The sequence below is a fragment of the Syzygium oleosum genome, unplaced genomic scaffold, assembly GCF_021117445.2.
Source record: "Syzygium oleosum isolate NSW1041296 unplaced genomic scaffold, Sole_v2.1 Sole_v2.18, whole genome shotgun sequence".
NCBI classification, from domain to species: Eukaryota; Viridiplantae; Streptophyta; class Magnoliopsida; order Myrtales; family Myrtaceae; genus Syzygium; species Syzygium oleosum.
Window position 1 is genome coordinate 3,841,957 of NW_026607502.1, and position 10,418 is coordinate 3,852,374.

The following is a 10,418-nucleotide window of genomic DNA, read 5'->3' on the forward strand; positions in this document are numbered from 1 at the left end:
TGTGTATGATAGGACTCTTTATCTCACACAATCACTCTTACAAAGAGTCCCTCAAGATCTTAATTTTTGGCTCAGAAAGACAAGAGAAAATGATCGGAGTATGCTCAGACTTTGGACTTGTTGATTCTTGATTCTGTACTTCCTTCTGCTGCTCGTTGATCTCCTTAAATACTCCTCAACTTCCAAACTAGCCGTTGGACAGCTTTTAGAGGATCATCTTCCAATCTTCACCTTGGACAGATTTGTATAAAAAGGATTAAGTAGCCATTGGATGACAGAGTCTGAATCCCGCTGATTCTGGTCGCCCATACAATCAGAATCTTGGTTTCCATAAGTAGAGCTTTATCCGTTTGTAATGCATACTTGTCGTAATGTTTGATTGTCAATCAATTTGATTGAGATTGAGACAATCAAAACTTTCCTTCTGTGAAATCCATACCAGATCACTAGCTATTATGTTTCATTCTGAGTTCTGTGTCTGAAGAAATTTTGCGTCTGAATAATTTCTGCGCCTGCGTCTGCTTCTCAGAACTAAGATTATGTGGGTCTTCAATAAGATATGAACTTCTTATTTTGCCAGCTTGTAAAGTTTGAAAAGCTTCCTTCTAAGCTTCCAGAATATATATTCATACCTGGAATAAAATAGTTCATAATAAGTATCAGATTTACAATAACATGGAAGGTTTTGTCAACTTCAAAATCAATAGGAGTTTTCCTCAACACAGACAAGCCTTTTCTCCCATGAAAGGTGAGAGCAAGACGAACTGCTCTATAGTGAATATGCGAATACCCTTGTTGGATCTACTGTTTTGGAAATTCAGGAGGAATTTGAAGAGTAACAAAGTATTCTTTTTCAATGACCGGAATTGAGTGTTGGTCAAATTTAGAAGACTGGACGTATTCTTTGACCTCTTTCGGAGTATGACGGATGAGATGTCGTATAGACCTGATGGGGGAAAAAGATGAAGCGGGTTTGGCAAAGGTTAAGTATGGGTTCATGAGAGGAAGTTGCGTTTCGGAAATCTTTGTTTTATAGCTAAGAGAGACTTCATAGAAGTAGTCTATCTTAGAAGCATGTGAAGTATGAAACTCTGTTAAGGAGGATGAAGAAGATGATGGAGTGAGAGAAGCAGTAAGGGTGATTGGAGTTGTATCTGGATTGGCCATGATAAAGGGAAAAGGGGATCTTCGCAGCACTGGACAATCACCAACTAAACGCATTGAACGAACCAAGCTAGATATAAAATCACGCTCTGATACCAATGAGGGGATCTACGCTGAAGCCAGGGAAAATAAGATCAGTTTGCAACAGGTATGCTATCCTGCACGGGCGAACCTCTTGTTTAAACCGTTCAGGGACTGCTTTTTAGCTACAAACCTACCCAAAGGTAGAACCCTAAATTGGTACACTCTAACTAAACAATTTGACGGTAAAATTTAACAGAATCTAATAGAGGGTAGATTTATTATAAGTGTACCAGTTTGAAATTGTTTGTGATAAAAAAATTAATCGATTTGGAATTTTTCGTAGTATTAACCCAAATAATAATAATAATGATAATAATAAAAATAAAAATAAAAAGTGAAGCGACGCCTCAGTCTTGCTAGACGACACGGACCCGCCGCGGATACGATCAAAGGTCGCTCACGTCACGTGATGAGAGAGAAGGCCCCTCCCCTCACCACACGATTTCAGCCCACCGACCACGTCCCACGCGCCCGGCGCGGCGCGTGTAGAACGACCCCCCTTAAGAAGAGAGAGAAACAGGAGAGAGGGAGATACAGAAGAGATCTTCACTCCTATCGCAGCGAAGAGCGAAGCGAAAACACTCTCCCTCTCTCTCTCTGGCTGCGCCGGCAACCGGTTTCCGCCGATAGCGGCGGCGCCGACCGAGCCGTCGGCCATGGACGACGAGCCCCTCCTCTTCCAATACGCGAGCCCGCGGCTCCGGCCGCCCCCGCTGTTCCCCCTCCCCGAGGACGGCGAGATCGCCCTCCCCCCGCCCCTCACCCCGTCGGAGCTCAAGGACCGCCTCATCTTCGGCCCCTCCCCGCCCCGCCGCGGCGCCTCCCCGATCGTCGTCGCCGCCGCCCCTCCCCCCTCCACCCCGCGAGGCCCTCCTCCTCCTCCTCTACACCGGAGGCCCCGCCGCCGACCCCGGAGCAGCCGCAGCCGCAGTCCTGGCTGATCGACCCGAATTTCTTCTGGAGCAGGAGCAACCTGCACCGCTCCAAGACCGCCCCCGCCATGGCCGTGATCAACGACCTCAAGAGGCAGGGCGGCGCGGCGCCGAAGCCGCAGTTCGCCTCGCCGTCGATCATACGCCAGGCCGTCGTGCTTCTGGTACTGTACCTGTCGCTCGGCGTGGTGATTTATTGGTTCAACCGGGGTAACTTCTCGGCGACCGAGACGCACCCAGTCGTGGACGCGTTGTATTTTTGCATTGTGACGATGTGCACGATCGGTTATGGCGATATCACGCCGAATAGTGTAGCTACCAAGCTTTTCTCTATCATGTTTGTGCTGGTGGGATTTGGTTTTGTGGATATTCTGCTCACTGGGATGGTCAGTTACGTGCTCGATTTGCAAGAGAACTACATGTTGCGGTCAGTGAAGGGTGATGGAGAGAAGAAGGATTTAGCGGGGACGTATATTTTCGACTTGAAGAAAGGGAGGATGAGGATTAGAATGAAGGTGGCATTGGCACTGGGTGTGGTTGTCATCTGTATTGGGGTTGGTGCTGGGGTCATGCATTTTGTCGAGAACCTCGATTGGTTGGATTCGTTTTACCTTTCTGTGATGTCGGTCACCACCGTCGGCTACGGTGATAGGGCGTTTAAGTCTATGCCCGGTCGTATTTTCGCTTCGATTTGGTTGCTCGTGTCCACTCTCGCTGTTGCTCGAGCATTCCTGTTTCTGGCTGAAGCAAGAGTGGATAAGCGTCAGAGAAGGGTGGCCAAGTGGGTGCTAGGTCAGGACATGACCATTGCCGAGTTTCTTGCAGCTGATATGGACAACAATGGATTTGTAAGGTACGCTTATTATCGAGTAGTACTCGTTTAGGTTGGCTTCTTCAACGAGCATAACTCTTGGGAAGACGATGCGTGTCTATGCTTCCTTTTCGGCTCTTCTTTGATTTCACCTTACTATTTGAGATGCTCTGAGCTTTTCCCAACATCTGGCTTCTTAGTAATTGAAGCAATGTGAATTAGTGGGAATGGGCGCTTCTGTTTAATATGTCTTGTAACAGTTTGGCAGATAAATTGTGTAGTCTGAATGATATAAGAATCTTTAACTATCTCAGTTGTGGATATGTGACCTGGACAAGTAAAATTCAATATATAGTTCACAAAAAGAAAATGTTGAAGGTCATAGAAAAGGTATTGGGTTATGCACGATGGTGTAACATTGCAAGCTGAAACCTTACAACTTTTTCAACCATTTCATTCAGTTGAGCAAATACGAATTTTTCTGTTGTTCAGTTATGAAGAAAATACTGAAATGATGGTATTCATTCACCGTAGACTGAAAATGCATGTCATCTCAAGTAAATGTTGACAGCACGTCTATTGGCTTTTTTTCTTCTCTGTCACTCAGTTTGTACCACTTTTTATAACTGTGGGGTACTCTAATGATAAAGGAAAGGAGCAATGAAAAGGAAATCTATGAACGTAGGTTTTATTTGGTTCTCAGATGTTATTGTAGAAGGCCTCGTTTATTATGTTGTGGCAGTTCAGTATCTGACTTGATCGTGCCAAAAAGAATATCACTTTTTTCCATAATAAGTTAATGAGAAGAAAGAAAAAAAGGGTTTAATCCAAGAATAGAAGGGTTGTGGAGATGATACTACTTTGATCTCACTTAGCAAAACAGAGCATGCAAGAAAGAGTAGAACTGTATATTCTAACCGCATTGCCCTCCAGAAGAATTTTGAGCAGGATAACCTTTAATAATCTATCATTGCATGACCCTAAAATCTGTTTCAGGTAATGTCCAGCTAGTCAATAGTCTACGCAGAATGAGTAATTGAGTCAATATCAAATATAATCTTTTGCTGATTTTATGATAGTGAATGGAAATTGATACTTGGAATTGGGAACTCTTTTCTGCTCTCTAACATGCTTCCTTTATTTTCCAAAGAACCGTTTCGTTATCTCTACTTTCAATGCTTGGATTATCTTTACTTATTTGCTGTGCATTCTCAGTTCTTAGATAGCATTTGCTTGCCAGCCTAACATGCGGAAATTTATTATTCATTTTTTGTGAGAGTGACATTATCACAGAAACACTAGTTCTAAGGTGTTCCATACCATCAGTCAAGTGATGGGCTGCTGAACTGTGAGCAGAAGTTCAAAAATCTTGTTTCCTTCCATTCCCTAATAAAAGGAAGGAAGAATCTATCCTTTATCAGAAGTGTGAGATTATGAACTTTCTCTTTTTGTACAACTTCTATTCTCCGTTTTTTTAGTTGAGTTCTTGACCAGAAGAAGCAGAGAGATTGTTGAAATCTTTGATTTAATGATTTCATTCCTGTAGAGCCATGAACCAAAGTGTCTTGTTGGTACTAAGGCGAGAATTATCTTTGCTGTGAGAGAATATGCGTACCCTCAAAGTTATGATAGCAGTAACATTTTTATATCATCTGCTTATGTTGGTTTTCTGCACTTTCTTGTTCTGTGATCGTCAGGAATATCAAATTAGGAATTTTCCCCATTCCATATTGCTTCGAATATTGCGTGCATGATTTTTTTAGAGATTGAAAGTATTTCTTAACTCAAAACAAGGGTTTTGTGTAGATAAGCGGGGAGCATGTAGCTTTAACAGGGAGAACGAGGATGAGATGGTACAATTTCACTGACCAGACCACCCTAGTGGAAAAGGCTGATATGTTAAAGAGAATTATTTGTGATCTGGCTTGCTGTTTGACTGCCCACTCTGGCATAATTGGGGCTTCGAAGTCCAAACACACCCTGAAATTCATTCGACTGTCTCTTTAATGCTCATGGAAAGATCTGCTCTTGATTTAGCAATGAAGTTTGGATTAGTGAGGGATTGGATGTTGAGTCTTATTGCTGACAATTTAAATAAACAATTTCAAAAGGTAGGGAAACCTTAAAAAGTGATAATCAGTATAATCACAATATATTCACTTTGCCATTCCATTAAAAGGATTTTATAGACTGACGCATCCAAATTGCCATCATTTTTTCAATTAAGTGGAGTATATTGGTTGCCGCATCCGAATTCCCACCATTTTGTCTTGTTTGAAGCATGTTGTACAATTAACTGCTCATCCGAGGGACAAAAATCGTCTTTGTTGGCCCCTTTTTGGTGCAGTAAAAGGTTAAACTCGTTTGAAGTGAAAGATTGAGATCCCCATTTTTTAATATTTTGGCCAGTGATTGAGGTCCCAGTTTAGTAAGTCATTCTGTCAAACCTTTTACAGTAATTTGCATTGAGAAAATTTTAAGTTTTTGCTGGTGTTTTCGACGGTGTGAAAGCGTTCGTGCAAGTTCACAGTGTGTTATGGAGTGTGTTTTTTAATATTTTGGCCAGTGATTGAGGTCCCAGTTTAGTAAGTCATTCTGTCAAACCTTTTACAGTAATTTGCATTGAGAAAATTTTAAGTTTTTGCTGGTGTTTTCGACGGTGTGAAAGCGTTCGTGCAAGTTCACAGTGTGTTATGGAGTGTGTTTTTTAATATTTTGGCCAGTGATTGAGGTCCCAGTTTAGTAAGTCATCCTGTCAAACCTTTTACAGTAATTTGCATTGAGAAAAGTTTGAGTTTTTGGTGGTGTTTTCGACGGTGTGAAAGCGTTCGTGCAAGTTCACAGTGTGTTATGGAGTGTGTTTTTTAATATTTTGGCCAGTGATTGAGGTCCCAGTTTAGTAAGTCAATCTGTCAAACCTTTTACAGTAATTTGCATTGAGAAAAGTTTAAGTTTTTGCTGGTGTTTTCGACGGTGTGAAAGCGTTCGTGCAAGTTCACAGTGTGTTATGGAGTGTGTTGTGGCAGCAGAGATGGGCTACGCCATGCAAGGTGTTAGCTTGTTTGACTTTTCACTTGTTATCTTTGTACTTTGCAAGCGCGCTCTCAGAACATATACTGTTCAACTTGGGGGGAGTAGTCTCGAAAATTTGTCTGTTATGGAATTAATTGATTAAATATGCTCTACACCCATATGGTTTGTTAAAGTTATCGAGAACCTAAACTGGATGTATGTGATTATACCCAAGTCTAAGCTTATATTTATATTCAATATAGCTATCAAAAGCTTCTTTTGCCAATTTCTAAATGTTTATATACTATACTTGGATCTGTGGTGAAATTCACTGCTGGTGTCTTTGTGCAGTAAATCCGAGTATGTCATCTACAAGTTAAAAGAGATGAAAAAAGTGTCAGAGAAAGACATAATGCAGATCTGCAATAAGTTTGATCGGTTAGACACCGGCAAATGTGGGAAGATTACTCTTGCTGATCTCATGGAAAGTCGTCACTGATCGAGTTAGGCTCTTCTCTTTGCAAAACGCACCTAGAAAAGGAGAGGAAATTCCAAGATAATGCTCACCTTAAAGAAAGTAAACAATTTCTGTGCTGTTGATATTCGGATACAGAAATGATGCTTTCGGAGAGTGGTCGGTCCCTCTACATTGTGTCCCTCCACATTGAACTGCTTCCCTATATTCTTATCGATATGCATTGCATATCCATATTTTGGTGGGCTCATCTGTCAATTGCGATGCCTGGTTGATGACCGGAAGCACTTTCACGACGCGTGGATTTGCCTTCATTCTGCCTTCTTCGAAACGGGCCTGAGGTAGAGGATGCATAGGGAAAGACAATACTATTTCAAGCCGGAATGATTCTGTACATATTCTTTCCCTTCATGAGAGACTTGGTTGAATTATTCTTTGATAAAGGCCAGAAAATTAGAGGGTCTTTGCCACTTATGTACAGAGAGTAGGAAAGACAAACATTTTCTCTATGAAGTGTACGTCTTTGAAGTAGAAATAAAGTTCTATAGGTCTCTCTCTCTCTCTCTCTCTCTCTCTCTCTCTCTGGGGTTTGTTCTAACTTCTCTGTGTTGATTACATCAACCATTTGATTAGGGTTTTTCCGGAAATAGGATCAGTTCTTGTGTAATATCTTCAAGGGAAGTAAGGTATGTCCGACTTTTCGCCGTTAGCTGCTTTGTTACATTAAAATGTGTTTTCGGAAGTATTTCCAAGTGAGGTGGTGATTTATCTTCGAACGACAATCTCTCGGGCAACTCCGAGAAGGAAATTTCTTGATTTTAAAAGAAAAAAGCGAACGGGAAAACCGTACTCAAATTATTTGCGTTACGTCTGTATGTACATGATCTAGAAAGACATTTTACTCTGAACGAGCCTCTGAGTTTTGCTCATTTCATTTTGCAACCTCACGTTTGAACAACTTACCACAAAAGCTTGACGAAGATATGTTGTCATCCTTCTATGGTATGCTCTAATTCTGATTGTTTCACGAAAAATAAATGATTTGAAAAGTCTTTTTTTAAAAATCGCTTGCAAAAATAAATGAACGAAAAAAAAATTTATATCGCTCACGAAAATATTTTGACATAAATTATTATCGATAATAAAAATATATTTCATTAATCAATGATTTCAAGTAATATAAATGATTATTTTTAGAAATTTTATGTTTCCATAAAAAAGGCTACAAATATTTCGTTGCTTTGGAGCCCGAGGGAATAGAAGGAAATTGAATCATTGCGCCCATCGAGAACCATCCTTCGCTTTATTAATGATTTGACTTGTAAATGAAAGCTTCTTTGTTCTGTTGTCAATTTCCTTTCTCTTCTTTTCTTTTCTTTTTCTCGATAATCAACCAAATATGTCTATAATATAAAACAGGGATTCATACTTTTTAAGTAATTCATTCATTCTTTCCTTTCTTAAATATTTTAAATATATTATTTTAGATATATGTTGTGGGAAGGGTGTATTTTCACCCCCATTTTGGCTAAAACAACCCCTTTGTTTTTCCAAAAAAAACAAAACCCGTTTGTTTTAAATTGATCGACCAAATTAGCCGTCGATTTTGTCGAAGCATGTATGGACAATTTGTCAACACCTTTTTGGGCAAATTTATTGATTCATGGATTGCTACTTTCCTATCTTAATTTACTTTGAAATTTTCCAATTGTTTCCTTTCCACGCCTAGTACGAAGAGAGAACGATTAACTTCTATCTCCAAAAGCACAAACACAAAACCCATCGAATGTGCATGTAGTTACAAACTCAATTCGTGTTTTAATTTGTTCGTTCCTTCCAATGTCAAGACAATAAAGTCTAGAAATGCTAAAGAAAGGAAAAGATTGTAACTAAACTTTTTTAAACTTGTTCTACCATGAAAAAAAAAATCATTAATACTTCTCATAACCCTATGGTTCAAAAATGATTATGTATATATGTAGACCAAGTGAACCCAGCCCTCAAAAACTTTTCTTCTATGAAGAAACATGGGATTGTCTACAAAGAAATGTGGGTTTGAATGCAAACAAGTTATAACTCATGTAAAGCTTAGACAAAAGCATAAATGAACGATTACACAAACCAACAACATTATACTACTGTGTTGACAAATCACCGAGTTCATGAGTGGATGGGGAAAAATTATATTTTGCTTTTGATACATGGTGTTGCTAAGAAATACACCTCTTTTATCAATGCTAGTTCACATGTCATTGTCATTCAAAACGAAGCCAGAGAAAAGTCAATTGATTTTTTGAAAACTTAACGATAATAGTATGCGAACTGAATGTATGGATGAGAGAGAGAGAGAATGTTAAGAATGGAATGTAACTACGTACTGAATCAAAATTTATCATTAGAGGGTAATTTGGTAAGTGATTCTTTTTTTGTCAAAGCAACATTTCATTCATTTCCATGAAAATATAAGAGAAAATCAACTCAGTTCAACTGTAAACCATGACAAATCTCAAACAATTTCAGAACAAAACAAGCTTCATATAACAAGATGAATAATCGGAACAAAGTTAGGGGTCACCCGCTCAAAAAGCAAATCTATAACTACTTCGTACCAAAATCGTCAGCTGATCTCCGAATCCATCTTCAGTAAAGAGCACATACTGAGATCTCCATCTGTTGCTACAGCTTTGCCTCTCAGCTGTGCACACCTAGGTTTGGTGTCCCCAATACTATCGCCATTTAGAATAACAAGGTTGAACAAGCAGAAATCTGACACCTATGAGAGCGAATCCTTTATAAAGATTCTCAAATCCCTTTCGAAACTGAATTTGTACACCAACGAAACTCGAGAGAAATGAAACCCGTAAATCATACACGCAAAAATCTCAAAATCTAGACTAAATTAGGATAGAAACCTCCTGAAAAAGAAGAGAGAAGCTTTCAGATTTAGACTAGAATAAAAGAGAAAAACTTCGCAAAACAAGAGAAATATAAGAAATAGATAACATAGAACCAAATCAACCAAAGAAAAAGGAAAAAGGGAGGAGAGGGAGATCTACCTCAGCCATGGAGGGGAGGGTACGGTAAGGGTATGGTAAGTGAATTTGAAAAGGTATTGGACATTCCCCCTATTTTTATTTATGGGCAGAAACGTGAATTTCAAGCTTTTGAAAAGTGAACAAGTATTATTTCCATCTCTCTTTTCATTTCCTCATCCTCATTAAAAAGTATCCAAAAAAAAATCAAATAGACTTATCTAATCAAATAGACTTATCTACTTATAAGTCATATAAGTTGACAAGTAGACGAAGAAACTAATTTTGAAGACCGACAAAAATTTCCACGCACAAATCACGTTGCGTGACCGCTCGCACGCACGTGTATATATCACGACTCTAATTGCAATACACAACTAGTTTCCGAGATATTAGAGTGTTTTGACATAAAATCACAAGTAATGAATGTGTCTCATATGTTCCATCAATTATAGTGCTTCGGTCTTCGTGATTCAGTGAGTGCTATGCCCTTCAACTCGAAACAGCAAGAACACCATTGTCATCTGTTTGTACACATGATGCTCTTGACTTTTGGTTTTTAATAAAACACATGCGAGATCCAATAATACTTGCCGATCAAAACCACCTTTTTTGCTTTGATAGAACAAACGCACCTCTATTTGCCAGTTGCAGATTAGCAGATTACCATGTTAAGACTAATCTTGAATTGGACAAAAGCAACCAGCTAACCCAACCTTTACATATTCATGTTCTTCGAGAGCTTTTTGTCTTCATTTTCTCGATCTCTCCAGAAAAAAGAACATTATCCTCCGATTGGACCTCCTTCTGCAGTGAGCTAAAGACAACACTTCCATGAAGCCACAGTGGGCTAGGACTTGACAGACAGGTCATAGAAATTCCACAGTAATGCAGACCAAGTCATCAGT

At 39.5% G+C, this 10,418-nt stretch overlaps 1 pseudogene; it reads left to right on the top strand.

The window, feature by feature from the left end:
* The first annotated feature begins 1,790 nt into the window (after nucleotides 1-1,790).
* LOC115682123 (two-pore potassium channel 3-like) lies at nucleotides 1,791-7,037 on the top strand (annotated as a pseudogene).
* The last annotated feature ends 3,381 nt before the right edge of the window (nucleotides 7,038-10,418 follow it).